Below are 27,852 nucleotides of genomic sequence, written 5' to 3' on the forward strand. Positions count from 1 at the left end.
AACGTGTTTTTTCTCTCCTTCACAGGAGGAGCTAGAGATCTGCGTTGTGCCGGGACTGAATAGTTGTCGGTTATCTGTATCTGCTCTAACGAAGCAGGGGTTCAAAAATGTGCTTTGAAAATGACACCTGTTCCATTTTCAGAGGGGGGCGACAACGGGTCAACATGGCGAAGAGCAAGAACAATTTCTTTGTTCTGGAGTCACCTATGGAGGGTGGTGGGAATGCTGAAAAAGCACAGGCGCAGTGTGCTAAGGTTCCCAAAGATGTGCAAAAGTTGCACAGGTGCACAAAAGGGTACAAGCTCCGGAAATGTGGGAGGTCCCAAGGGTGCAGGGCATGCAAAGGTGCAAAGGTGCTTGGTTTTCCCGGGTTTGGGAGGGTAACCAAAGAGCCCTTTGAGCTTGTTCACACAGATCTGTCAGGACCCAAGAGGTCTGAGAGTCTGGGTGGGGCCAGGTATGTGCTGTCGCTGACAGGTAACCACAGCCAGGTTGGCTGGTGTTTCTCTCTCAAATCACAAGGGGAGGTGGCGCAACTGATCCAGGATTGGGTTGCGGAGGTGGAACGAAGGTTCTCCACCAGGGTGCAAGGGTTCAAGAGCGACCAAGGGTCACAGTTTACTGGGTCTGCTCTGGAGGAATTTTTCAAGGAAAAGGAAATACGTCACCAGGTGACGGGTGCAAAGTCTTCTCAAGGGAGAAGGGAGGCTGTGGCTGAACCCAGTGATGGGGATAAGGTCCAGAATCAGGGTTCAGATCCCGGTGATGGGGACCAAGTCCAGGGTCAGGGTTCAGGGCAGGTTTGGGCATCTCCAAGGGTTGTGAAAGGAGTGTCCAGGTGTGAGGCTTCATCTCCGGTAATGGAGAAAGCTCACGGACGGGTTGTCAAGTCAGAGGGGGAAGAGTCTGACGGAGAAGACACAACTGCTGGCCCTAATGGGTCAGTAGGGTATCAGGTCACAGGTGCGTGGAAAAGTGTCGCACAGTGTGATTCTGGAAGTGTTGAAGGGGTTCAACAGGTGCCTGGGAAAGATGCCGGGAAGGGGCACAAGGCAAAGGGGAAGGTGTTGAACTCAAAAAGGTCTTGTCAGAATGTGATGCAAAAGGGGGTGTGGGAGTTGGAACTTAACTGGTTAAGTTGTTCCCATGATGCCTCAGCATTCTGACGTCAGCTTTCGAAGCTGGGAGGAGTTTGGGCAAAAAAGTTTGCCAGTCCCACTCTGTGTTCCGTGGGGAAAAGACGTAGCCTGTAATGGCGGAGAGGAGCCCAGGAAATCCCTGGGGGAAATGTTGGAATAAAGAGCTGTAAATAGACAAACCGGTGCTGTGTGTGTTTGTCTGGAAGCTGAATCAAGCTGGTGACAGTTCTACACCGCTGTGTGAAACTCTGCTGAGCCGTGACTGAGTGGCGCAGCTGAGGGAAGCGCGCCGGACCGGGCAGCCATATATCGCTAATCGAGGTTCGTAAATCAATTAGCGGGGGTCACGGCTAATAACCAAAAGTCACAGGGCAGAGGTGAAGAAAGATCTAGAAATATGGTCAAGATTGAGACTTTCCTTGTTAGGCCGAATTGCTGTCATCAAGATGAATGTATTGCCTAGAATGTTGTTTTTATTCCAGACACTCCAGATCTTGGATAAGATGGACTGTTTCAAGAGGTGGCAAAAAGACATATCAAAATTTGTCTGGCAGGGCAAAAAGCCCAGAATAAACTTTAAGATTTTAACTGATGCAAAAGACAGAGGGGGTTTTGCCCTGCCGGACTTGAGACTTTATTATGAATCGGCAGCTTTTTGCTGGCTGAAACAATGGCTACTTCTTGAGAATACAGACATTTTGGATCTGGAAGGGTATGATAATAGATTTGGCTGGCATGCATACATATGGTATGATAAGGTAAAATCGCATAAAGGCTTTAAAAACCATATTGTGAGGAAAGCACTGTATAATGTTTGGATAAGATATAAAGATTTGCTGGAAAGTAAAACCCCTAGGTGGTTATCACCAATGGAGGCTAAAGAGATAAAAAAACTAAATATGGAGTCCAAATGGCCAAAATATTGTGAAATTTTAGAACAAGATGGTGAAAGAGTTAAATTGCAGAGTTTTGACAAATTAAAGTCTAAGGTACGAGATTGGTTGCACTACCGTCAGATAAACGAGGTATTTAAACAGGACAGGAAAATAGGTTTCCAGATGGAGAGGTCGAAATTAGAAACAGAACTGTTAGAACCCAATACTAAGAACTTGTCGAGAATGTATAATTTGCTGCTGAAGTGGAATACACAAGATGAAGTAGTAAAACCAGCCATGATCAAATGGGCACAAGACATAGGTCATGACATAATGTTTGATGACTGGGAACAGTTATGGAATACAGGTATTAAATTTACAGCTTGTAATGCATTAAGAGAGAATATAATGAAAATGATCTATAGGTGGTACATGACCCCAGTCAAACTTGCAAAAATTTATCATCTGCCCAGTAACAAATGTTGGAAATGTAATGAGACGGAAGGTACCTTCTATCACCTTTGGTGGACCTGCCCGAAGGTAAAGGCCTACTGGGAAATGATCTATAATGAAATGAAAAAGGTCCTTAAATGGACATTTTTGAAAAAGCCAGAGGCCTTTCTTCTGGGTATGGTGGGCCAATTGGTGCCAAGGAAGGACAAAACATTTTTTATGTATGCTACCACAGCGGCAAGAATTCTTCTGGCAAAGTATTGGAAGACGCAGCAGCTACCTACTCTGGAAGAATGGCAAGCGAAGGTGATCGAGTACATGGGAATGGCAGAGATGACCGGCAGAATCCGCGACCAGGGGAGAGAGACGGTGGAAGAAGACTGGAAGAAATTTAAAAAATATCTTAGAGACTGTTGTAAAATTGATGATGGCTGAGATGTTATGGTTATAAGAAATAGAGAATTGCAGCTGTAAACTACAATTTTAAAGAATGCATAACGAAAATGAGCGAATCAACTGAACGAAGGGTTGCTGAGAAAGGGTTAACATAAGGATGCAGAAAAAGGGAGGTACGGGGAAGTCCGGGAAAGAAGGTTTATGAAAATAAGTTTAAGAAATTATACATGTTTATTTGTTTGTATGTCTTGTATGGTTTTGTTTTGTTATTTGTCTTATTATATGTTTGGAAAATTAATAAAAATTATTATAAAAAAAAAAAGAGAAGCTGCTGAATTGCAACTCATTACCAAACTTAAAACCATGGAGAGACCTGGTCTGAACAGAGACATTGGATTCTTATCTCATTATACATGACTAAGCCACTTTTCACCTTCTCACCCCTTGCCTTTTCCTGTAAAACCTATTGCAGTCGTTAAGAGTCGTCAACACGCTCATCTCAGCTATCTGCCAATCACCCATTCCCACCACCCTTCTGAGTAATACCCCTCCCCACCTTCTCACTATATAGAAGGATCTGGCAACTTCTGTTTCAGTGTATCTGAAGAAGTGTGCATGCACACGAAAGCTCATACCAAGAACTAACTTAGTTGGTCTTTAAGGTGCTACTGGAAGGAATTTTTTTATCCAAAACTGACTGTGCAGGCTGTTTGAAACTGCACCAAAATCCCTATTTTTCCTTAGCTAAAATGCTTTAACTTGAGCTCTTGAGCCAAAAACCCAGCTGTATAAACAAGTGCTCAGAGCCCTCTCCTTTATCAGTTTGTGATGGCAAGGATGGCCTTGACTCTACCAGTAGAACTGGGAAGACACGTCTGAGCCTTATCTTATATCCTGACCACAAAGGCGCACAGACCTAGTCTGGGAACAGCGCCAGAGGGTCTCTTGGAGATGGTGACCTCTTGCTCCAAGATAAGAGTAGGAACAGGAAGATCCTTTTATGGTCAGAAGTACAGGAAGGAATATCCTTTTATGGTCAGAAGTATACGAAGGAATACCCTTTTATGGTTAAGAGTGTCGGAGCAGGAACATCTGTGATGTCAACCTGCATGTACAAGCTGACGTGGCTGGATTCCTGGGGAAGGGGGAGAGGGTGTCTGGAGGATATATATACTGCATGAAATTTCTCATTTCTTTGGACTTGCTGTGGACACACCACACAGGTGCCTTTCTACTGTTCCGGAGAGCAGAAATAAAGAACTCTTTCTCTGAACCAACCCTCGGTGTCATTTGATTTCCTTCCTCCTGTCCGGGAGCAACGCAGACACAATCGGTGAACCCCAATAAGGCTACAGAATGACAAAAAAAGAACCCCAGACAGGAATTATTGTGTTTATGCTGAGGCATCAGCTCATTAGCATTTGGAACGAGAGTACAGAAGAGAATTCTGGATGTAAGCCTGGGCTAATGGCATATTGGTTGTCGCGCAGTTTAAAATGCCCTGTGAACGGAAAACGACAGTGTTTAAGATCTAGGACACATAAAGGACTTACCCGCCTGTTAAATTAAAGGATGGATTAATCTATAGACCTAGGGGGAGGTGAGCCTTCATCATTTTCTTTTCATATATTTGTATCTGCAGTTCTACCTGGCAAACCTCTCTGGGAAAGTCTACTATTTGAAATATGCATTAGGGACGGAAGCCAGGACCTTCCTCGGAGCTCTGTCCCTTCACCACATAGGGGCAAAGTGTGTTCCTCTTGGGATCACGCAGAGCATGTTCTAAATCTGAATTTCCATTCAGCAGATTGTAGGAATGTAGAATCATAGATTTGGAAGGGACCCTGGGGTCATAGAATCATAGAGTTGGAAGAGACCACAAGGGCCATCGAGTCCAACCCCCTGCCAAGCAGGAAACACCATCAGAGCACTCCTGACATATGGTTGTCAAGCCTCTGCTTAAAGACCTCCAAAGTAGGAGACTCCACCACACTCCTTGGCAGCAAATTCCACTGTCAAACAGCTCTTACTGTCAGGAAGTTCTTCCTAATGATTAGGTGGAATCTTCTTTCTTGTAGTTTGGATCCATTGCTCCGTGTCCGCTTCTCTGGAGCAGCTTAAAACAACCTTTCTCCCTCCTCTATGTGACATCCTTTTATATATTTGAACATGGCTATCATATCACCCCTTAACCTCCTCTTCTCCATGCTAAACATGCCCAGCTCTCTTAGCCGTTCCTCATAAGGCATCGTTTCCAGGCCTTTGACCATTTTGGTTGCCCTCCTCTGGACACGTTCTAGTTTGTCAGTGTCCTTCTTGAACTGTGGTGCCCAGAACTGGACACAGTACACCAGGTGAGGTCTGAATACTGTGCTTTATCAGGTTACCTTAAACCCCTACTTAACAAGACTTGCAACTGAAAGCAAATTATTTTCTAAACTTGGTACACATAATACATTGGTAAATTTGGTGCTTAAACAGTTAAGATTCATATTACCCTTTCCAGCTGACTCATGCACTGTTCCATCAGCTAGTACTACATTTACAGATTTACAAGGTTGTTTTTCTAAGGGCTTGTGCAGACTTTACAAAAATGTTTGTCACTGCTGAGTCTAAAATCCAGTCCTGTCCAACGTCATGACTGGTACCTCGAACTGCTGCAGAAACATACTGGACTTGACTCTTCCTGTCTCCTCGCTTCCCAGCAAACGCAGGCACCCCCTTTTCTTGTGTTTTCTCCAACAGACATAGTGCACTGTCGTACTAAATGTTTGGTTGACCATTTTTGCCTAGGGAATTCCAGGAGGTGGGGGAATCATTTGTCCTATTCCAATAATCTGCGTGCATAGGTTTCATGCTATTTGGAGACAGTAACACCCATTAATTTCATGTACTCTAGGTGTTTATTCAGGTGAGGATGAATATAACACTATAGAAAAACCCTTCATGACTGTGTCTGCAGTGTTTCCAATATGACTGCACTTACCCATTAAAGTGTGTCATTAAATGCTGAGAAATCGTACCATACTCAGCTTACGGATCTCATCCCCAAGAAACCCTACACAGAGTAGCTGCTTTTCCCCAATTTCTTAGCGAGAAATAGCTGATATTGAGAAGGAAGAGAGAGAGACCCTATCCATCAAACTTTGGGGATTTAGTAGGCATCCTTTCGGCGATGCTGCCCTGCTCCAGTTTGCCTCTGTCGGCCCCCGATGCCCCTTTCCTGTGGCTCCTGAATGGCTCTCTCCTCATCCGTCTAGGGAGACAATGGAGGACGGCTCAAGCGGTGGGGAGATTGCAAGGCCTGCTGGGGCAGCTGGCTGCTGTGACGGACAGCAGAGCCAGAGCAGAGTCTGGGGGTGCAGTGCCTCACCATTCCACCAGGGGGCCAGAGCCTCTTTCTGATTGGCTACCCAGAGGGGGGTGGCGCCAGCACTTTTGGAGGGAAAATAAAGAGAGCCGTTTCTGAGGGGATTTGAGATGGGAGAGAGGGAAGGTTGGGAGAAGATGGGGATGAGGAGAGGGAGGGAGGGAGGGAGGGAGAAGTGGCTCTGATCTGAGTGGATCCTCCGCTCTGAGGAGACTATCTATGGAGCCAGAGGAAGGAGCCTCACAGCTGAGATGGGGAGACCATGTTGAGGGTCTGAAGGGAGTATTCAGATGGGAGTGAAGCTGGAGGGAGAAGCTGTGGGAAGACTCTCCTCTTCTTCTTCTGGGGTCTCCTTCCAGTCAGAAGGAGAGAGATCTTCCAGGAAAAGGAGATTCCCGAGTCCGTGGCAAGGGCTGAGAGGATCCCCTGGGTCTGGCATACAAAGGAAGATACCTCAGGAGTGGGATTGCTAAGAGAGAGGGGAAGCGAGGAAAAGTGGCCCCTCGCTGTGAAGGAAGCTGGGCTGTGTCCAAAGTACCTCACGGAAAGACCTCTCATAACTGAGGGAGGGGATGAGAGAGAAGCCGCAGAAACAGAGTTCAGCCTTTCACCACCTATTCTGGAAACCTGAACATCTCCCTGAAGTGTGACAACTGATTTTGAGAGGAGGGAGCTGAAGAGAAGCTGTGCCTGCAGAACTGTGTTTAATCCTGAGACATTTAGCTGAAGTAATAAGTTAACTTCTATCTGAAAGAACACATCTCCTGTCTTCACTTTGTTTCACCATTCTCTTTTTTTTGTAAATAAAGCTTTCCTTATCTGATTATCTCCTGCCAGAGACTCCCTGGATTGCAGTTTCCCTCACACAAGACGCCCCACAAAGTAGCCTGTGGGAAATCGTAGACATTTGTTCAATCTTCATCTTCATCATTTTATTTTATTTGTAAGCTTTCCATCGTTAAAACGAACGCTCAAGGCAGCTTACAACATGATAGGCAAAGGGCCTTCTCGGTCGTGGCGCCTCTTCTGTGGAACGCCCTCCCATCGGATGTCAAAGAAATAAACAACTCTCTGACGTTTAGAAGACTCTTGAAGGCAGCCCTGTTTAGGGAAGTTTTTAATGAAAGCACAAGTGGAACAGTCCTGCAACACAGCTTCACTCCCTTAGTTCATTTAAAACGCCGAGTCAAAGCCTGAATCAGAGTCAGGTCGGAAAAAGTTCAGAAGATTAATTGAATTGTTTAGGACTACATGGAATTGGCAGAAATGACTGGCAGAATCTGAGACCAGGGAGAAGAGTCAGTGGAAGAAGATTGGAAAAAATTTAAGGACTATCTACGGAAATACTGTAAAATTAATGAATGTTAAAGGGATGTTGGATTGGAAATAAGCGGTGTTGGTAAAAAGATTAATAAGAATATGTAAATATGTATTGATAACGGTGGAAAATATATATTTATTATAGGTTAAGATGCTGAGTAAGGCTAACTGATAAAGGGTAAGGATTTACTGAACTAAACATCTGAACTGGAATACAAAAAGGGAGGTGTGAGGAGGTCAAGAAACTAGTGAAGGAAATACAAGATATGAAAATATTAATCTTTTTTCTATTCTGTTTATTGGTGTTTTTTGTTTTTTTATCCCCCTCTTTCCCCCCCTATTTGTTAACTCTTTTTTATAGTGTACTCTTTTATTGTGTACTTTCTATGTGTTTCGTTTTGTATCTTTTTTATTTTTGCTATTTTTCTTGGTTTTTGTATTTTATGTTTAAATTTTGAAATTATTGATTGCTTATGAAACTTTAATAAATATCATTACAATAATAATAATAATAATAATAGAATTGTTTAGAGTTACGAGTCCTTGAAATAGGGTGGGCGACGGCTGCTAAGCTGTTCGACTTTGTTAGTTCTAATTTACAGCGCCGACATCACAAGTTCTCTGATATAAAACCCCAGGTTGCCAAACTTTGATGAGAAGAGGGTTAAAAGATTAAAAAGTTTAAAAAGTTAACAAGTTAAAAGGAGTAGGAGCTCCCAACACCTAATTGAGGAGCTCTAACAGGAGCGTCTTACCTCGACACCACCTTGCATATCTCCACCCAGAAACCCAGCCAGATGGGCGGGGCATAAATAATAAATTGTTATTGTTATGAGAAGATTTACATAATTACCAACATTACCAATGTAATAAACAAGAAGCAAAACACATCCAAAGGTACACAACCAAATGGAAAAGAATTTCCTCATAAATCATAAGACCTAAAATTCAGAATACAACATTAATATCAATAACAATTGAAAATGACACAGATGAAAACCCAAAACCATTTGAAGAAGGAGGCCTATCTGCCCAGCAGTAGCAGCAGTATTTTTATTATTATTATTTATACATACCCTGCGCATCTGGCTGGTTTTTCCCAAGCCACTCTGGGCAGCTTCCAACAAAATATTAAAATACAATAGTCCATCAAATATTAAAAGCTCCCCTAAGCATAACAACCATCCATTTTTAGTCCATTGAGTTAGAAATTCAGCATTTCTGGGAGGGGAAATGGCATACTATTGAGTGTTTGCCTAGCAACATGCTTAAGAAAGTATTACTCATTTATGACGAGAATGGGATTTATTTATTATGAACTTCGCTTGGTTCCTCCTTGGCAGCCAGTGCAATGGTTTCAGCAGGGCTAGAACTCAGGACCCGCTGCCTTGAGGGACATCTAAGAGCAGTTGGGCAGGGAAAGGTCTCCCTTGGGAGGTGGTGGACTCTCCTTCCTTGGAGGTTTCTCAGCAGAGATCGGACGGCCATCTGCCAGGGATGCTTTAGCTGAGATTTCTGCCTTGCTGGGGGTGGGACTGGATGATGACCCAGGGATCAGGGCCGTATCTAGCGGGGGGGGGGGCGAGGAAGTCCCCCACCGGGGGCATAGGCGGCCCCCCCCGCAAAATCGGCTTTAAAAAACGGATCCATGAATATGTCAATCAATCTATGGGTGTGGGGGAGAGGGGGCCTGGCCCCCCAGGAGAAGCTGCTCTGGTCCAGCCAGGAGGGAAAGTGGAGGGGGGGAGGCAGTTGCACAGGCTCCCCACTCCGCCCCAGTTGCTCCCCGTCTCCGGACCTCCACTCCCCCCTCCCCACTTTCTGCACTTCAGCGATGGATTAGAGAGACCCTTCGCGAGCCGGGATTTCTTCGGGGCTGAGATGGGTGGACTCGGCTTTGCAAGGGTTAAAGGAAAGTGAGCTGCCTTCCTAGAGAGGCCAGGAAGCGGACGGGGGGGGCAGGTCCTCCAGAGCCAAGGCCCCTCCCTCCCCAGTCCTTTCCTGCTTTGGGGTCTCTCCTGCAAGGGCTGCCTCGCTGTCCCTCCTGGGATCTGGTGAGTCTCCTCTCTCTCTGGGATCTGGTGGGGGTCCCAGGGCTGCAGCGGGGGAGGGGGCCTGATCAGGGAGGGGCCAGGTTTACAACGCTCTCCTTCCTGAAGATCAGAGGATCCCAAACTCATTTGCCCTTTCAGAAAAACGACTCCCCCGAAATCTCCCTTCTTTAAACAAAGGAGTCCCTGGGACTTTAACTCTGTGTGACATCGCTCAGCCTCATTGCACAACAGAGGAAACATCTGCAAATGGTTTTCCAAAGCTGGACGTGGAGGTGGACTAGCCCCCCCCCCAAAAAAAGGTGGGAGAGAAATGCCAGGAATAAAGAGAGGGATCCCAGTTTCCCAGAGTCTGGCTGCTGCATTGGGGACCAGTTTCCCAGTGTCTCCCAGGGCAGCTCCCCACGGAGGCCACTGCAGCAATCCCCTCGCACCCAGAGCAGGGCATCCCAGGACCACATCCTCTCTCTCCCAAAGGGATTGTTGCTGGCAAAGCAGCCGGAAATGGGCGCTGCTACTCACCGAGCCTCCAGGGACCTGGGCATCAATGGTTGTGCGTGTGTTAAGCTATCTAAGAGAATAATCATAATAAATCAGCTGCCTAAATTTCAAAGGAGGTGTCTTTGGCCCCGCCCACTTGGCCCTCAGGGGGTTTGCCAGATACATACCTGGCCCTCAGAACAAAGAAAAAGGGACCCCACCCCAGGAGACTGACTTGAAAGTGGCAGAGTCCAAGTGCAAGAAAAGAAAATAGAATTTGGGCAACTAGCTGGTTTTAAACTTAGTAACGCCAAGATGAAAAGGTTAACTAAAAATACAGTTTAAGATATGGTGGAAGAATTGCAACGCAAGTATTTGGGAATATGGCAAAGAGTATGAATTTAGCTGGCCCTCAGAGCAAAGAAAAAGAGACCCCACCCCAGGAGTCTGTCATGAGAGCGGCAGAGAGTCCAAGTGCAAGAAAAGGAGACCGAAGCAGGGGAGAAATGTGCCCTGAAGTGGGGGTGGGGGGAGCAACTCCCGAGGACCCCCCGGATGAGGACCCCCACTAGAGCCAAGCATCCATTTTCCACAAGATGCAAATGACTCCCTTGTCAGTCAGTTCTGACTTCATGCATTTACTTTAGGGAAGCATTTAATGTTTGATGAATTACTGTATTTTAATATTTTGTTGGAAGCCGCCAAGAGTAGCTGGGGAAGCCCAGCCAGATGGGTGGGGTATAAATATATTATTATTATTATTATTATTTACTGGAAGGCAGGAGCAACCAGGCTGATTCACATCACAAAAATCACTTCCGTTGCCTGCACAATTTGCATTGCAATCTTCCCTCTAGGAGGGCTAGAGTATAGTTACCAGATATTTTTCAATGAATCCGGGGACACTCCCCCCCCCCTAAGCTGAGTAGCAACAGGGAGTCAGTTGTGGGGATGGTGAGGCAAAAAACCCTGGCTCCCTCTCCTTCTGCCAGAAGCCCCCCTCCCTGCTCGTCTCTCAGAGCCAGGAGACGTCTGACAATGGAGGAGCAGAGGCAGGCTGCACACTGGCACACTGTTGGATCGCTTGCAAGAATGGGTAGGGTTGGCCCTGTCCATAAGAAATCCAGTTGCAGCAGATGAATGCCCATAATTAAAACACAGAATAAAAGAATTCCATTAAAGCGTTGAAATAAGCATCCAGAATTAAAATATGCAGCAAAGCAATCCTACTGAAACAACGCAGCAATTAAGAGGAAGGAAATAACTGTGCGTTGTGTAGCAGAGCATATTGATCCTGTTTCAGAGGAGGACATTTCCCTTTTTCTTTTAGGGTGCAGTGTGCTTTGAAGACGTCTCTGTCTGTTTCACGGACGAGGAGTGGGCGTTGCTGGATCCTGACCAGAGAGCTCTGCATAAGGACGTCATGGAGGAGAATCGTGAGATCGTGGCCTCTCTTGGTAAGGCTCCCTGTGGGATCGTCCTATCTGCCTGGAAATTCAAAAAATACCTCTATGTGACAAACCTCATATATTTTCACAGAGCTCAACAGCGCCCCCCACAACACCTGGGAACCTAACACCCCTATAATAAACCTAGAACAGTAAATTAATGTTTTTTCTTATATATATATAATCTTTAAAATTATTCTCCATTTAATATTGTACATTCGCATCATCATTATCCGCTATACCACCCTGGCTCTGTAGAGCCTCAACTTCCTTCCCTCCGGCCTCAGATTTCGAAATTAACATTTATATCATTGCAATTTGTACATTTTCCAATTCTTATTACACTCATTACAGAATGTCTCAAGATTTAAATATAGAAAGGTAGAAAATTTCTCATTACAAGTCTTCAGACAACCCTGCTAGTGATGTTAATTGCTTACAATAATCTTTCAGATATCGTATAAATTTACTCCAACCCTTTTGGAATACTTAATCGTGCTGGTTTTTCTGTCAGTGTCACCAGATATGCAAAGTCCATCATTTTCATCTGCCAATCTTCTAACAGAAATTCTCACCATGTCAATTAATACTGAGTTTGGGAACCTTTAGCTTTAATTCTGGCCTTACAACACCTTCCCATGGAGTGAAGCAAGTTTCTTAGTTCTGCAGCTGTAATAATGTGAAACAAAGATGGAATTTTTGCCTCTATTAATTGGGCTTTATTGCTGGGTTGCTTCTGACTAACAAGTTTCTTTAGTTGGCTCCAAAGATTTTTGATTGGGTTAAGGTCTGGGCTATTCCCAGGCCATTCCAGCAGTGGAATATGATTATCTTGAAACCACCTTTTGCACACAGCAGCAACATGACATGGAGCTGAATCCTGCTGAAATAGAAAACAAACAAATAAATATAAAGGTTCAGTATCTGGGAAAAGATCACATGCAGAACGCTTCAGTTTGGGTTAATTTATGTATTTTGGAGCATTTACATTCCGTTTTATGACACAAATTCTGCCCACACCTTTTGCAACCCCAGATCATCACACTATCTGGGTGTTTCACGGTCAGTGTAATGCAAGTAGGATATAAATCAGTTAATATTTAGTTTGGGAAACTTTAGCTTTAAGTCTGGCCTTACAACACCTTCCCATGGAGTGAAGCAAGTTTTTTAGTTCTGCAGCTGTAATAATACGAAACCAAGATTGAATTATTGCCTCTGTTAATTGGGCTTTATTGCTGGGTTGCTTCTGACTAACAAGTTCTTTAGTCGGCTCCAAAGATTTTTGATTGGGTTAAGGTCTGGGCTATTCCCAGTCCATTCCAGCAGTGTAATATCTTTATCTTGAAACCACCTTTTGCACACAGCAGCAACATGATGTGGAGCTGAATCCTGCTGAAATAGAAAATAAACAAATAAATATAAAGGTTCAGTATCTGGGAAAAGATCACATGCAGAACGCTTCAGTTTGGGCACAAGTATTTCATTTATTTATTTTGGGGCATTTACATTCCTTTGATAACACAAATTCTTCCCACACCTTTTGCTCGCATATTTCATGCCATCAGTACCAAGCAAGGAGATTTGGGTCTCATCACTCCAAAGAACACTGTCCCATTGTTCCGCTGTCCAGTTAACATGGGTTTTAGTCCAGTTTAATCTTTTCCACCTTTGCTTGAGAGATAATGGCTTTTTCCTTAGAATTCTAGCATTTAGACCAGTCCTTGCACTCAAATTCACATTACATTGTGCCATGTCATCTTGTAAACACCCAGATGATTTTTTTTCCATCAAGTAGGCGCAGTCTCTCCATTCTTTGATCATCGCTTGCTGTTGTGCACCTTTTCCTGCCTTTACCAGTCTGATTTTGTAGCAACTGAGTCTCCTTATACCTCTTCAAATATATAGAAAGGCCAGCTTTGGTTGTTTCCCCCAATCTTGTTTCTAATTTCTTCTTAACTGTAGCCTTGCTCACTTAATAGTACTACTTTACATGGCTTTCTGGGTGACCGGTCAACTCTTTGTGCCATTTTTAAAATTTTATTATGTCTGCAAACTCACTAAATGAAAGAACACCAAAAAACCAACCAACTTGATAGAAATCACATAACACACTGACAAAAGTCAACCTAAGCAAGTTGTGCTTGCTTTTTCTGGTTATTTGGCCATAACTTTTGATAGAATACTGTAGGGGCAGCAAGACGCAAACACGTACAGTCAATTAAAAGTTGGTTTTATTCCAGAAAAAAACATGCCTCTTGTCTGGAGCTCTCTGCCCCCATGACTTCTGGCTACCCTGATGATGACTCAACTAAATCTTCATCTTTGTTCCTCTTCCTCCGGAAACAACGCGTGAAGACGAATCTCTTCTGTTGCTTCTGTGATGTCAATTTCCCCTTTTCTTGTACTGCTCCTCTCCTGCATTCCTTCAGATTGAGAGGCTTGGAAACTGGCTCAGACAAACTATTGTCTGATAACTCCTGTATTTATCTGGGCTGTGAACTCCCCCCTGTACTTTCCTCTGTTCTTCCCATAACAATCCTCCCTTTGTCGTGTAGTGGTCAAGAGCAGTAGACTCATAATCTGGGGAACCGGGTTCACGTCTCTGCTCCTCTACCTGCAGCTGCTGGGTGACCTTGGGCCAGTCACACTTCTTTGAAGTCTCTCAGCCCCACTCACCTCACAGAGTGCTTGTTGTGGAGGAGGAAGGGAACGGAGAATGTTAGCCGCTTTGAGACTCCTTCGGGTAATGATAAAGCTGGATATCAAATCCAAACTCTTCTTCTTCTTCTTCTTTTCCCTCTGGGCTCCTGTCCAAGTCTGGCAGCTGCTGCTGTTCACTTGCTGGCTCCAGTCTTACATCACCCCCCCCTCTAGGGGCCCCCCTCCTGTTCATCCTGCCTCTCCTCTTCCTCTCTTGGGGCGCTCTGGGCCACTTCCCACCATTCCTCCTCATTGTCCTCCCAATAACTGCACCCCGGTTGCTGCTCTTCTGCTTCTTCCTCCCACTCGGGCTCATTCTCCACTTCTTCTTCCCATTTCAGCTCTTCCTCTACCCAGCCTTGGGGTTTGGGTTTCCTGGGGTACCTACGGTGAAACTCGCTCTGCAACCTTGGTATGTTTCCTGTGCTCTCCCATGAATTCTCTTCTGGTCCATACCCCTTCCAAGACACAAAATACTGCACCCATACCTCTCCTGCCAGAGTCTAGTAGCTCGTCCACCTCGTATTCAGGTTCACCCTCCACCAATATTGGCAAGGGTGGTGGTTCCTTCCTCTCCTGATACGGGTGTCTCAGCGTCAGTGGAGATAGAAGCAACCGATGGAACACCAGATGCATCTTCATTGACTCAGATAGGCATAGCTTGAACGACACAGGGTTGATTTGTTCCACCACTTCAAAGGCCCCACCCTTTGCAGTTCCAGCTTACGGCATTGTCCCTTGCTCGGCCAGTCTTTTGTGGACAACCATACTTGGTCCCCCACCCTTATCTCCTTGCCCACCCACCTGTGTTTATCTGCTTCCGCCTTGTACTGAGCCTTCGCCCTTTCTAGGTGGTCCCGCAAAATACTGTGCAGCGCTTTCATTTCTTCTGCATACTGTTCTGCTGCTGGCACTGCGAGGTTGTCCCCCTGCCCTGGAAACACCCGTGGGTGTATCCCTTGACAAGCAAAAATGGTGTTTGTTGTGTCTATGAGTGCACTGCGTTATTGTAAGTGAATTCAGCCAGTGCCAAGTTGTCTACCTAGTCATCTTGTTGGTAATTCACATAACATCGTAGATACTGCTGCACTGTAGGCTTCGTCCTCTCTGACTCTTCGTCTGTGGGTGTCTAGCTGACAAGAGGCATATTTCCACCTTCAGCAGTTACATCAGTTTTCTCCAAAACTGGGCTGTGAATTGTATTCCGCTATCTGACACAATCTTCCATGGTCGTCCATGCAGTTTGAACACATGTTCCATGAAGAGTTGCGCTGTCTCGTGTGCCGAGGGTAGTTTCTCGCAGGGTACAAAGTGTGCCATCTTTGAAAAAAGATCCACCACAACCCAGATCACTGTCTGTTTCTGCGACTCTGGCAAGTCGGTGATGAAATCCATGGCAATGGTTTCCCTCCTGGTCGATCATTCGGGAGCATCAAAACCTTTCTTGTGCCTGAACATCACAGCGACTGATGGCAACAGACATCAGCACACTTAGGGATCTGCAGAGTCTTCACAGCTTGCGTAACAGAACCAGCAAGTCAGCATTTTGGCTAATCTACTTTATTTACATATAAAACACTCGGAGCATTCTGACTTAGCTCCTTCCTCTTTCTCATCAGACAGCAAAGAGAGAGAACAAAGGACAATAGTCCTACTTCACGGAACACAGTAACACAAACATCCTGTCTCTGTCACTTCCCACTCTGTGGAATGAAAACATACACCGTCATGTGATAGACAACAATCCCATGACTGCAGACACAGGGAATGAATCTCCAATAGGTAGTGGTTGTAGTAGGCCTGCTGGGGTCTCGTGGGGCCTCTGCCTGTTGACAGGTGTTACACGCCCATACATACTCCTTGACCTCCTCTTGCATCCTTGGCCGCCAGAAGTCTCGCATTACTAGGCATTCTGTCTTCCATTGCCCCAAATGGCCTGACATCGGACTATTGTGGCATTGTCTGAGTACCTTGGCTCAGAGTTCCCCTTCTGGTTCATAGAGGGCTCCCCCTCTGTACAGCAACCCTCCTCTCTGTGAAATCCTTTGCATCACTCCCCCATTTTGTATCACCTCTTTCTTCTTCTGAGCAAACCCATCTTCCCCCGTTGGCTTCAGAAACTTGGCCATCATCGCTGCCAGTCACAGTTGCTCAGGATTGAGGATCAGTCTCTATTCTGGCACGGTTTCAGTTCCGAAGTATTTTGGCTTCCTGGACCACGCATCTGCTCCCTGGTTCTGTGACCCCAACACATACTTTATTCTATAGTTGAATCTGGCAAAGAATTGCACCCACCTAACTTGTCATTGGTTCAGGTGCCTGGCTGTCTGCCAGTATTCCAGTTTTTTGTGGTCAGTGTGTACTTCCACTTGGTGCTGTGCTCCCTCTAGGAAATGGTGCCACGTTTGCAGGGCATCCTTGATGGCCAGCAACTCTTGTTCCCGTATTGTGTAGTTCTGTTCCAATGGGTTTAGTTTCCGTGAGTGAAAGGCGCGTGGTCTCAGCTCCCCTTTTTCACCTGCCTGGAGTAGCATTGCCCTGAGCACCTTGTCAGATGCATCTGTCTCCACGATCATCGGCCTGTGCGGGTCTAGGCGTGCTAAATACTTTCCCTCAGTGAACATGGTCTTGAGCTTCTCGAAGGCTTTCCACGCTTCTTCTGTCCACCGGAATGGTTGTTTGCCCCTCAATCTGTCATCGGTGCCTTGAGTCCAGAGTACTGATGTATAAATTTCTGGTAGTAGTTGGCAAATCCTAAGAACCTTTGCACATCCTTTCGTGTCCTGGGTTCTTGCCATGACACTACCGCCTGCACCTTTGCTGGGTCCATGTGCACCCCCTCCAGGGTGATTCTGTAGCCCGGGAACTCCACTTCTGTCATGTGAAATTGGCATTTTTCCAACTTTGCATATAGTCGGTGTTCCCTCAGCTGTTGTAGCACCTCTTTCACATGTTGTACGTGTTCTTTCGGGCTCTCTTGAGTAGATCAAAAGATCGTTGAGGTACGACAAAACCGATTTGTCCAAAAGATCTGACAGCATGTGATTGATGAATGCCTGGAAGGTGGCCGTGCCCAACTGTAGTCCAAACAGCATCACGAACTAATCAAAGGTCCCATACCTTGTGTTAAAAGCCGCCTTCCATTCATTACTTTGTCTCACCCGTATCAGATTGTAAGCCCCCCTCTGGTCCAATTTCATGAAAATTTTCACCAACCTCAACCTCTCCAGTAGATCCCCAATCCGTGGAAATAGGTAACGTCTGGCAATCATGTGCTGGTTGGTTTTCCTATAGTCTACAACAAGCCTTTTCTATGAAGTGTCTTTCTTATTCACAAAGAAGACTGGAGCTCCTCCCGGAGTCTTCATCGGCTGTAAGAACCCCTGCTCCAAATTCTTCTGCAGAAACTCCCTCAATTTGGCTAACTCCGCTTCCAACATGGAGTAGAGGCATCTGGTGGGTATCTCAGGTCTATTTTGCAGTCATAAGGCCTGTGCGGGGGTAGCCTGTCTGCCTCCTTTTCACAGAACACGTCCCTGAAGGACTTACACTGCAGGGGTATCTCTCTCTCCTCTCCAGTGAGAGGTCCACAGACTGTCATCCCGTTGGCCTCGCCTCTTCTCTCAGTCTTCATTCCTAGACAGTGTAGTCTGCAGTGCGCCAACGAAAAGGTCATGGATCTCTGTCCCCATGAGATCACTGGATCATTTCAAGATAGCCAGCTCATTCCCAATACCACGGGGTAGGAAGTCAACCTATGGACTGCAATGGTCTCTCAATGACCCAGAAACTCTAGCCCTTTAGGCATCATAGCTTCTGACTCACAGCCTGACAGCAACGGCCTTCCGTCTATCATCTGCACTTCTAAAGGAGCTTCCAACATCTGTGTGTCTATTCTCAACCTGCTCACTATGTCTACATCAATATAGTCTGTTGGCACTCCCAAATCGATGAGGATGTCTACACGCTTGCCCCTCCCATCTGGGAGTTGTAGCGTAGCACCCATGGTGACTACTGGTATGAACCGTCCAGGCGGAGACCCTTCTGTCCCTTCTTCTCCCAATGCGAGGCCTCCGGAACAGATTGGAACAGATATTTTCCCGATGGTGTCTCTCTGCACTCTCTGGCGTTGCCACACTCATCCCTGATAAGGCTCCTTGGGGCCTTCCTACTGTGCACTGTCGGACCATATGGTTGGCGGACCCACAGGTGAAACACAAATGCTTTCTCTGCCCATGTGGTTCCTGGCACTCTTCCCCCTCTGAAGGAGCCCAACTGCATGGGTTCCCCTTCATCCTGGTTTGGCGGCCCCACGGTCTCTCCCAGGACATATATTCAGGGGCTCCCAGGCCTCCCTTGCTCCCTTGTGGCGCGACTGGAATCTCAGGCCTAACTGCAGAGCGGCTTGCCCCACCTCTTCCAAGGTGTTCAACCTTGCATTTCCGCAAGTTCATTGTGAATCTCCTCGCAGAGTCCTGCTTTGAACAGGGCAATCAAGGCCTTCCCTTCCCACTCCAGTTGACAGGCATGCATCATAAAACTGGACCAATACTTTGCTGCTGTCCTCCTTCCTTGCCTGAGGTTCAGGAACTCCTGTTCCAACTACGCCTATTGTGCGGGATTCCTGAATATGTTGTCCAAGAGCTTCAAAAAGGCAGGTAAATTAGTGAGCACGTGGTCATTGACATCAGGTAAGGCGTAATCTGCTGTCTAGCCGCCGCCCCCAGAAGCCCCACAGACGTGACTATTCTTGCTTCATCATCTCTGTATTCTTCCCCTTTAAGACGTAGGCAATATAAGCAGGAGGCTCGGAAGGAGTCATACTCTGCACTATTCCCAGTGAAGTGGGGGTGGTGGGGGACTAGGTTTTTTGCAGTTTGCCTACTGGATAAGTCGGAGAGCTCTCTTGCCTGTTCTCCCGTCACTCCTTCCAGTCGTGCTAATATTATCTTTAATTCTTGATTCTCTGCCCAGAGAAATTGTGTAGGATCCACTGCCGTTGGAGCCTCCGCAGCTGCCGCTCCTTGCCCGGCTTGCATATCCACGGGCTGCTGCTGCTGTCGCTTTTCAGCCATCCTTGCTTAATTACCTGATGAGCTTTCATTCTCAGCATCAGTTGAGTTGAGTCATTCTGTAGTGGCAGCAAGACTGGAACACGTACAGTCAATTAAAAGTTGGTTTTATTCCTGAAAAAACTTGCCTCTTGTCCGGACCTCTCCGCCCCCATGACTTATGGCTACCCTTATGATGACTCAACTAAATCCTCAGCTTTGTTCCTCTTCCTCCAGAAACAACACGTGAAGACGAATCTGATTCGTCTTCACGTGTGGCTGATTAGCTGCTCTCCCTGTGCAAAGGTCAGAGGGGGCAGGGTTTCTGTGGAGGCAGGGGATTAGCTGTGGGAGGAGCTTATCAGAGCTTGCAGGGCAGCAGCTGAAGAAGGAGCAAAAAGGGTTTTCCTGTGTGTGTGTTTGTGGCTGACTAGCTGCTCTCCCTGTGCAAAGGTCAGAGGGGGCAGGGTTTCTGTTGAGGCAGGTGATTAGCTGTGGGAGGAGCTTATCAGAGCTTGCAGGGCAGTTTGATCCATCTTTTAGATTTAGGGGAGCTAGTCTCAAACGTTTGTTGGGGAGATACCTAGGTTTTTTGGGGGGGGAGTTATTTGTCCTGTCTTCACGCTTTTTATGATGGAGGACTGCTGTAGCCACCCCCAACAACACGTTCTCAAGACGGGGAGGGAACAGCTGCAGTCGCCTGCGGTTCCTGCGCAATGTTTGCCATCTTGCCAAAGGTTGCAGGCAGCTTTACCTGCAGCAATTGCATGTTGATTGCCCTCTTAGAAGACAAAATCCAGCAACTGGAGGAACGTGTAGCTACGCTCCAAACAATTAGAGAGCTGGAGCTCTTCTTGGAAGCAACAGAGCACACCGTCTCCACCAAGGAGGAGACAGGGGACTCCCCTGAGAAGGAGGCTAGTTCACCAACACAGGAGCCAGATATATGGAGAAACGTGACTCAAAGAAGTAGGAGGCCCAGGGTTCGCTCTGATTGTTTAGAAATACACAATCGCTTTGAGGTCCTTTCCCCTAGCATGGAAGACGAAGAGCAGACTCCATTTGAGGATCTCTCCCTCATTACAGTCAATCAGGTATATGAAGACGAGCAGCAAAGTCAGTCCTCAGGGAATGTGCAGGCGACCTTGGAACGGACAGCTCACGGAAGAACCTAAGAGGAGGCGTGTAGTGGTGATAGGGGATTCCCTACTGAGGGGAACAGAAGCAGTGATCTGTGGGCCTGACAAGATGTCTCGGGAGGTGTGCTGTCTCCCCAGGGCTAAGATCCAAGATGTAACTGAACGACTGCAAGGAATCATAAAACCCACTGACAAATACCCCTTCCTCTTGGTTCATGTGGGAACCAATGACACTGCCAGCAATAGCCTCCAGAAGATCAAAAGAGACTACGAGGCTCTGGGCAGGAAATTGAAGCAATTAAATGCACAAATTGTCATCTCATCTGTCCTCCCAGTTGAACGACGTGGCCCAGGGTTGAGAGGGAAAAATAGTGGAAGTGAACAGCTGGCTTCACAAATGGTGTAAACTGGAACGGTTTGGATTCTTAGATCACGGACTGCAGTTTCTTGAAGATGGACCTCTGGCAAGCGATGGGCTGCACCTCACAACGGTTGGGAGGAATGTTTTTGCCAAAAATCTCAGAAACCTCATCAGGAGGGCTTTAAACTGACTAATGTGGGGGAGGGAGACAGTGCTCCTGAAGGTAGGAGTCTATCAATTGATGAAGATGATCATCCAAATGTCATGGACCAAATGGAGCAAACAGCACGCAGACCTAGTGGTGGGAGGAAAAAATCCTTAAATAAGAGACACGGGGGAATGATTAATGGACTTCAATGTCTGTACACTAATGCGCAAAGCATGGGAAATAAACAAGATGAGCTTGAGCTCTTGGTACAGCAAACTAAATATGACATAATAGGCATCACTGAAACCTGGTGGGATAAGTCCCACGATTGGAATGTAATAATGGGGGGATACAATCTATTTCAGAGAAACAGACCAGACAAGAAAGGAGGAGGAGTGGCGTTATATGTCAGGGATGTGTATACCTGTGAAGAGATCCAAGATTTAGAACCTCAAAGCCAAAGTGAGAGCATTTGGGTCAAAATCAAGGGAGAGAAGAATAACAGTGACCTCATTGTGGGAGTTTACTATAGATCCCCAAGCCAAACGGAGGACATAGATGATGCCTTCCTGGAACAGATGGCCAAGCATGCAAAAGGAAGGGAGATAGTAGTAATGGGGGACTTCAATTACCCGGATATTTGTTGGATGTCAAACTCAGCCAAGAGCATAAGGTCAAACAGATTCCTCACTGGCCTTGCAGACAACTTCATTGTCCAAAAAGTGGGAGAAGCAACAAGAGGAACAGCCATTTTAGATCTGGTCCTAACCAATGTTGATGACCTGGTTAGTGGGGTAGAAGTGGAAGGATCATTAGGCGCAAGTGATCATGCTCTTCTGAAGTTTACTATACAGCGGAAAGGAGCAGCCAAGCATACTAGGACTCAATTTCTTGACTTTAAGAAAGCCGACTTCATAAAACTTAGGGAAGTTCTGGGTGAGATCCCATGGACAGTAATACTAAAAGGAAAGGGAGTTCATGATGGCTGGGAGTTTGTTAAGAGGGAGATAGTAAAAGCACAACTTCAGGCAATACCAATGAGACGGAAACATGGAAGGTGCCTAAAGAAGCCAGGGTGGCTATCTAAAGAACTTTTATTTTTATTTTTTAAAAGATATTTATTAAAGTTTTCAAAATATTACAAAAAGAAAAAAGTAGTGAGAAAAAAGAATACAAAAAATAAAAAACAGTTAGCAGAATAAAGGAAAAAGAGAGAGAGAAAAAAACAAACCCCTTCCCACTGTGTAAAAAAGAAGAAAAAAGAAAATTCCAAATAGAAAAACAAAAAAGTGACAAAATTACAAAAATCCCAAGCTTTAAAAAACATTTAAAAACAAATTCATTATTTTCAGACCCTTGACTGTCATTGCCTTCTTTCTTAGACCTCCTCCTCCTCCCTTCCTTTGTATCCTAGTTATTAATTACCCCAGCAAATTCCTTTCCATGTTTCATAAAATTCTATCATTACATTACACTAGACTATTTTAATTCTATCTTTCTGTAATAAAATTTAAAACTTAAGTCTTAACCTTCTTTCATAATTCTTTAAACATCTTTGCTAAAGCCAGGTAATTTCTTCCAACATTTTTCTATCATTCATCAACTTTATAAAACATTCTAATAATGAAGAAAGAAAAAAGAAAGAAAGGTATAAGCAAGTCCAATCTTTATCCAACATCCCTTCCTCCTGGTTCCGGGATTTGTCAGTCCTTATTCCCATCAGTCTAGCCCGGTAACCTTATGTCCGAGGCCCTCAAGTCACTTCCATGGCCCTTCCACAGCTCTTCTTCATATTTATAACTGTAATTTCCCTTATCTCCTACTCATGGTAACTCCAGCTTGACAATATCTCTTGCTCGTGGTAGCTCCAACTTGACAATGTTTTTAACCCTTCTCGACAGATCAGACCCTTTTCCGTATTCATCGCTGCATTCCATGTAGTATTTAAAAGCATGTTTCAAGGGCCCTCCAAAGTTGAGAGCCCCCACAGTCCCAAACATTTCGCAGCCCATTACCATATTTGAAAAGTCCAGACATCCCAACATAGGGGGGTCAATCCAGCCCCCCATTTCCAAACCACACCAAACTTTTCCTTTCCAGATCTGGCTTTTTCCAAATTCATTTGAACAATCCGAAAGATCATACTCCTGTTGGGTCTGTTCTGTCAAAACACACTCCTGATTTAATGCCACAAACTCCTGTTCTATCAAAACACACTCCTGGTTTGAATCCTGAGTGGGCTACACATGTTTTCCCACAGTCTGGTCAAAACATTCCACTGCCTGTTTAAGATTTCTAGTCGAAATGACCATCCAGTTCACCTTATCGTGTAATTCTTCCAGTAGAGCATTTGTTTTGTAAAAAGCACACACCAAGGCTTCTGAGTACATTGTCCTGCAAAGTCAAATACATTCCCATAGTTATTCTGTAACAGCTGTCAGTTCCCCGGAGTTAGTTACAGTTTCACAAGCTCCCCCTAGGGGGAAGACTTATGTTTATTCTTGCTACAAAGTTTCCTTTTTTTCAAAATACTTGAGATACTTTGTCCATATATATTCCTTTAGAATGCGAAAGGGAACAGTGGAATCGCAAAGTTTCCCTTCTTTTAGCTATCTGTCAAAAAGCGATTGTCTTGGTGAACTTCCACGTCAGTCCTGACACCCCGCTCCAGGATCAGGATGGAGGAAAGTTACTTCCCTTTAAAGTTACTTAAAATAGTCCAAAAAAAGATTCACAATTTAAAATGTTGAAATCCACTCTTTTAAAGACGATTTTCTGAGCTCTAGTATAAATTGCCTTTGCTTTATTCTGTTTACAAAAGAACGGAAGGGTGACTTCCTGTTTAGCCCTTCCCGCTCCGTACCAAATTCAATAATTTTTTTTTTTAAATATTCCGATTCTGTCCTTCTCACAAATCTTTGTTTGATATCCAATTGTCCAAATTCTAAGTACTCACGGGTGCTTATTATAGAGTCCAAATTGTCCCAGGAAAAAAGGCAGCGCTCTCCGGCAACAGCTATGCGGCTTCGCTCCACGGAAATAGCGATTGACTCACAACACTGCGCCACTTCCCCCTCCTCACTTCGGAGCCCGTTAGTGGGTTCCTTAGCGGATTGGGGGGCGCTTAAAGTGCCCGCCGAGTCCCACGGTCACAGGCTTCATCCGCCTGTGATTTTGAAGGGGTCCCCGCTTCGCCGTAGTGGAGTAGACCCTGTTTACCGCAGAGCCAGTCCCTCCAGTTCAGAGGGAGTCCACCATTGCCGGTGGCGCCACCCTGGAAGTCCTATCTAAAGAACTTTTAACTGAGTTAAGATTAAAAAAAGGATGTGTACAAAAAATGGAAAAGGGAGGAAACCACCAAAGAGGAATTCCAACAAATAGCCAGCACGTGTAGACACAAAGTCAGAAAAGCTAAAGCACAGAATGAACTCAGGCTTGCTAGAGAGGTTAAAAGCAACAAAAAAGGCTCTTATGGGTATGTTCGTAGCAAAAGGAAGAACAACAAAACAGTGGGGTCACTCAGAGGAGAAGATGGTGAAATGCAAACAGGGGACACAGAAACGGCTGAACTCCTCAATGCCTTCTTTGCCTCAGTCTTCTCCGATAAAGAAAACAATACCCGACCTGAAGAATTTGGAGCAAATGATTCAGCAGAGGAAACACATCCCAGAATAACTAAGGAGATAGTACAAGAATGCTTGGCTAGTTTAGATGTATTCAAGTCTCCAGGGCCAGATGAACTGCATCCAAGAGAGTATTAAAAGAACTGGCAGATGTGATCTCAGAACCACTGGCAGTCATCTTTGAGAATTCCTGGAGAACAGGCGAAGTCCCGGCAGACTGGAGAAGGGCAAATGTTGTCCCTACTTTCAAAAAGGGGAAAAGAGAGGACCCAAATAATTACCGCCCAGTCAGTCTGACATCAATACCAGGGAAGATTCTGGAGCAGATCATTAAGCAAACAGACTGTGAGCACCTAGAAAGGAATGCTGTGATCAGCAATAGTGAGCATGGATTTCTGAAAAATAAGTCATGTCAGACTAACCTGTTTCCTGCTTGGCAGGGGGTTGGACTCGATGGCCCTTGTGGTCTCTTCCAACTCTATGATTCTATGATTCTAACCTGATCTCGTTTTTTGACAGAATTACAAGCCTGGTAGATGAAGGGAACGCAGTGGATGTAGCCTACCTTGATTTCAGCAAGGCATTTGACAAGGTGCCCCATGATATTCTTGTAAAGAAGCTGGTAAAATGCGGTCTTGACTCTGCTACCACTCAGTGGATTTGTAACTGGCTGACTGACCGAACCCAAAGGGTGCTCATCAATGGTTCCTCTTCATCCTGGAGAAGAGTGACTAGTAGGGTGCCACAGGGTTCTGTCTTGGGCCCGGTCTTATTCAACATCTTTATCAACGACTTGGATGATGGACTCAAGGGCATCCTGATCAAATTTGCAGATGACACCAAATTGGGAGGGGTGGCTAACACCCCAGAGGACAGGATCACACTTCAAAACGACCTTGACAGATTAGAGAACTGGGCCAAAACAAACAAGATGAATTTTAACAGGGAGAAATGTAAAGTATTGCACTTGGGCAAAAAAAGGAGAGGCACAAATACAAGATGGGTGACACTTGGCTTGAGAGCAGTACATGTGAAAAGGATCCAGGAGTCTTGGTTGACCACAAACTTGACATGAGCCAACAGTGTGACACGGCAGCTAAAAAAGCCAATGCAATTCTGGGCTGCATCAATAGGAGTATAGCATCTAGATCAAGGGAAGTAATAGTGCCACTGTATTCTGCTCTGGTCAGACCTCACCTGGAGTACTGTGTCCAGTTCTGGGCACCACAGTTCAAGAAGGACACTGACAAACTGGAACGTGTCCAGAGGAGGGCAACCAAAATGGTCAAAGGCCTGGAAACGATGCCTTATGAGGAACGGCTAAGGGAGCTGGGCATGTTTAGCCTGGAGAAGAGGAGGTTAAGGGGTGATATGATAGCCATGTTCAAATATATAAAAGGATGTCACATAGAGGAGGGAGAAAGGTTGTTTTCTGCTGCTCCAGAGAAGCGGACACGGAGCAGTGGATCCAAACTACAAGAAAGAAGATTCCACCTAAACATTAGGAAGAACTTCCTGACAGTAAGAGCTGTTTGACAGTGGAATTTGCTGCCAAGGAGTGTGGTGGAGTCTCCTACTTTGGAGGTCTTTAAGCAGAGGCTTGACAACCATATGTCAGGAGTGCTCTGATGGTGTTTCCTGCTTGGCAGGGGGTTGGACTCGATGGCCCTTGTGGTCTCTTCCAACTCTATGATTCTATGATCTCTTCTGTCACTTCTATGATGTCAATTTCCGCTTTTCTTGTACCCCTCCTCTCCTGCATTCCTTCAGGCTGAGAGGCTTGGAAACTGTCCCAGACAAGCTATTGTCTGATAACTCCTGTATTTCTCTGGGCTGTGACCTCCCCCCTGTACTTTCCTCTGTTCTTCCCATAACAATCCTCCCTTCGTCCCCTGGGCAGCCATTCAAGTCTGGCAGCTGCTGTTGCTCACTTGTTGGCTCCAGCCTGACAAATACCGATAACTGAACAAACTTTGTTGCATTACATTCTTGATTAAATTATCTTTCCATTGATAAATAAATTCACAATATTATTAATAATACTTTTATTGTCATTGTACAACCTGTGTACAATGAAATTCAACGAGCCTCCCTCCCAAAGAAGTGGTGTTATGAGCCCCCAAAAGACTTCCACAATTTTGGCCACTATTGTATATCAAGCAAAGCAACATTCAACTACCATCAGAATCTAATAATAAAGATTTTGGTTAATGACAAACAACAAAGGCAATGAACACACACACACAACTCCCTTCAGTTCTCCTTCATTTGTTCCTGAGACTCAAATCTCTTTTTGTCTCCATTGCAGATTGTGATGAATTGCAGATCGAGAACAAGGATGAACACAACAAAATCCCCAGAGAGGAGAAGCCATGTAAGAATTTGGAGTGTGGAGAAAACTGCAGTCAGAGCTCCCATTCCAGTTCCCAACAAAGAAATCTCAATGGAAGGAAACACTATCAGTGCAGGGAATGTGGAAAGAGTTTCAATCAGAACTCCTCTCTCACTTCCCATCAAAGAACTCATACAGGGGAGAAACCCTATCAGTGTGTGGAATGCGGAAAGAGCTTCAGTCAGAGCTCTAATCTCACTTCCCATCAAAGAACCCATACAGGGGAGAAACCCTATCAGTGTGTGGAATGTGGAAAGAGCTTCAGTCACAGCCAAAGTCTGACTTCCCATCAAAGAATTCATACAGGGGAGAAACCCTATCAGTGCATGGAATGTGGAAAGAGCTTCAGTCAGAGCTCTGATCTCAATTCCCATCAAAAAATTCATACTGGGGAGAAACCCTTTCAGTGCATGGAATGTGGAAAGAGCTTCAGGAAGAGCTCCCATCTCACTTCTCATCAAAGACTTCATACAGGGGAGAAACACTATCAGTGCGTGAAATGTGGAAAGAGCTTCAGTCACAGCCAAAGTCTGACTTCCCATCAAAGAATTCATACAGGGGAGAAACCTTATGAGTGCATGGAATGTGGAAAGAGCTTCAGTCAGAGCTCTAATCTCACTTCCCATCAAAGAATTCATACAGGGGAGAAACCTTATGAGTGCATGGAATGTGGAAAGAGCTTCAGTCGGAACGACTATCTCACTTACCATCAAAGAATTCATACAGGCGAGAAACCGTATCAGTGCATGGAATGTGGAAAGAGCTTCAGTCAGAGCTCTGATCTCAATTCTCATAAAAAAATTCATACTCGGGAGAAACCATATCAGTGCATGGAATGTGGAAAGAGCTTCAGTATGAAGGCCTCTCTCACTTCACATCAGAGAATTCATACAGGGGAGAAACCAT

The 27,852-nt window shown here is 45.4% G+C and overlaps 2 protein-coding genes across 7 annotated transcripts in view; one reads left to right on the forward strand and one right to left on the reverse strand.

Moving 5' to 3' along the window:
• The window catches only part of LOC310705084 (uncharacterized protein), a 242,403-nt gene extending 218,194 nt beyond the window's left edge, over nucleotides 1–24,209 (reverse strand). Inside the window, exon 1 of the mRNA XM_083499463.1 lies at nucleotides 21,564–24,209. The gene's annotated coding sequence lies outside the window, so the exon portion shown is untranslated. The remainder of the gene's footprint in view (nucleotides 1–21,563) is intronic.
• LOC310705024 (uncharacterized protein) overlaps nucleotides 1–27,852 on the forward strand; it is a 275,548-nt gene that overhangs the window by 210,906 nt on the left and 36,790 nt on the right. Inside the window, exon 1 of one of the 6 annotated variants that reach the window (XM_083499268.1) lies at nucleotides 6,121–6,961. The exons of 4 other annotated variants lie outside the window; for them this stretch is intronic. The gene's annotated coding sequence lies outside the window, so the exon portion shown is untranslated. Of the gene's footprint in view, nucleotides 1–6,120; nucleotides 6,962–9,545; nucleotides 9,635–27,852 lie in introns of those variants that run through there. One more of the 6 variants, XM_083499264.1, reaches the window with a different exon arrangement.

Source organism: Podarcis liolepis (genome assembly GCF_965112155.1).
Source record: "Podarcis liolepis genome assembly, chromosome: 4".
Classification (NCBI taxonomy): Eukaryota; Metazoa; Chordata; class Lepidosauria; order Squamata; family Lacertidae; genus Podarcis; species Podarcis liolepis.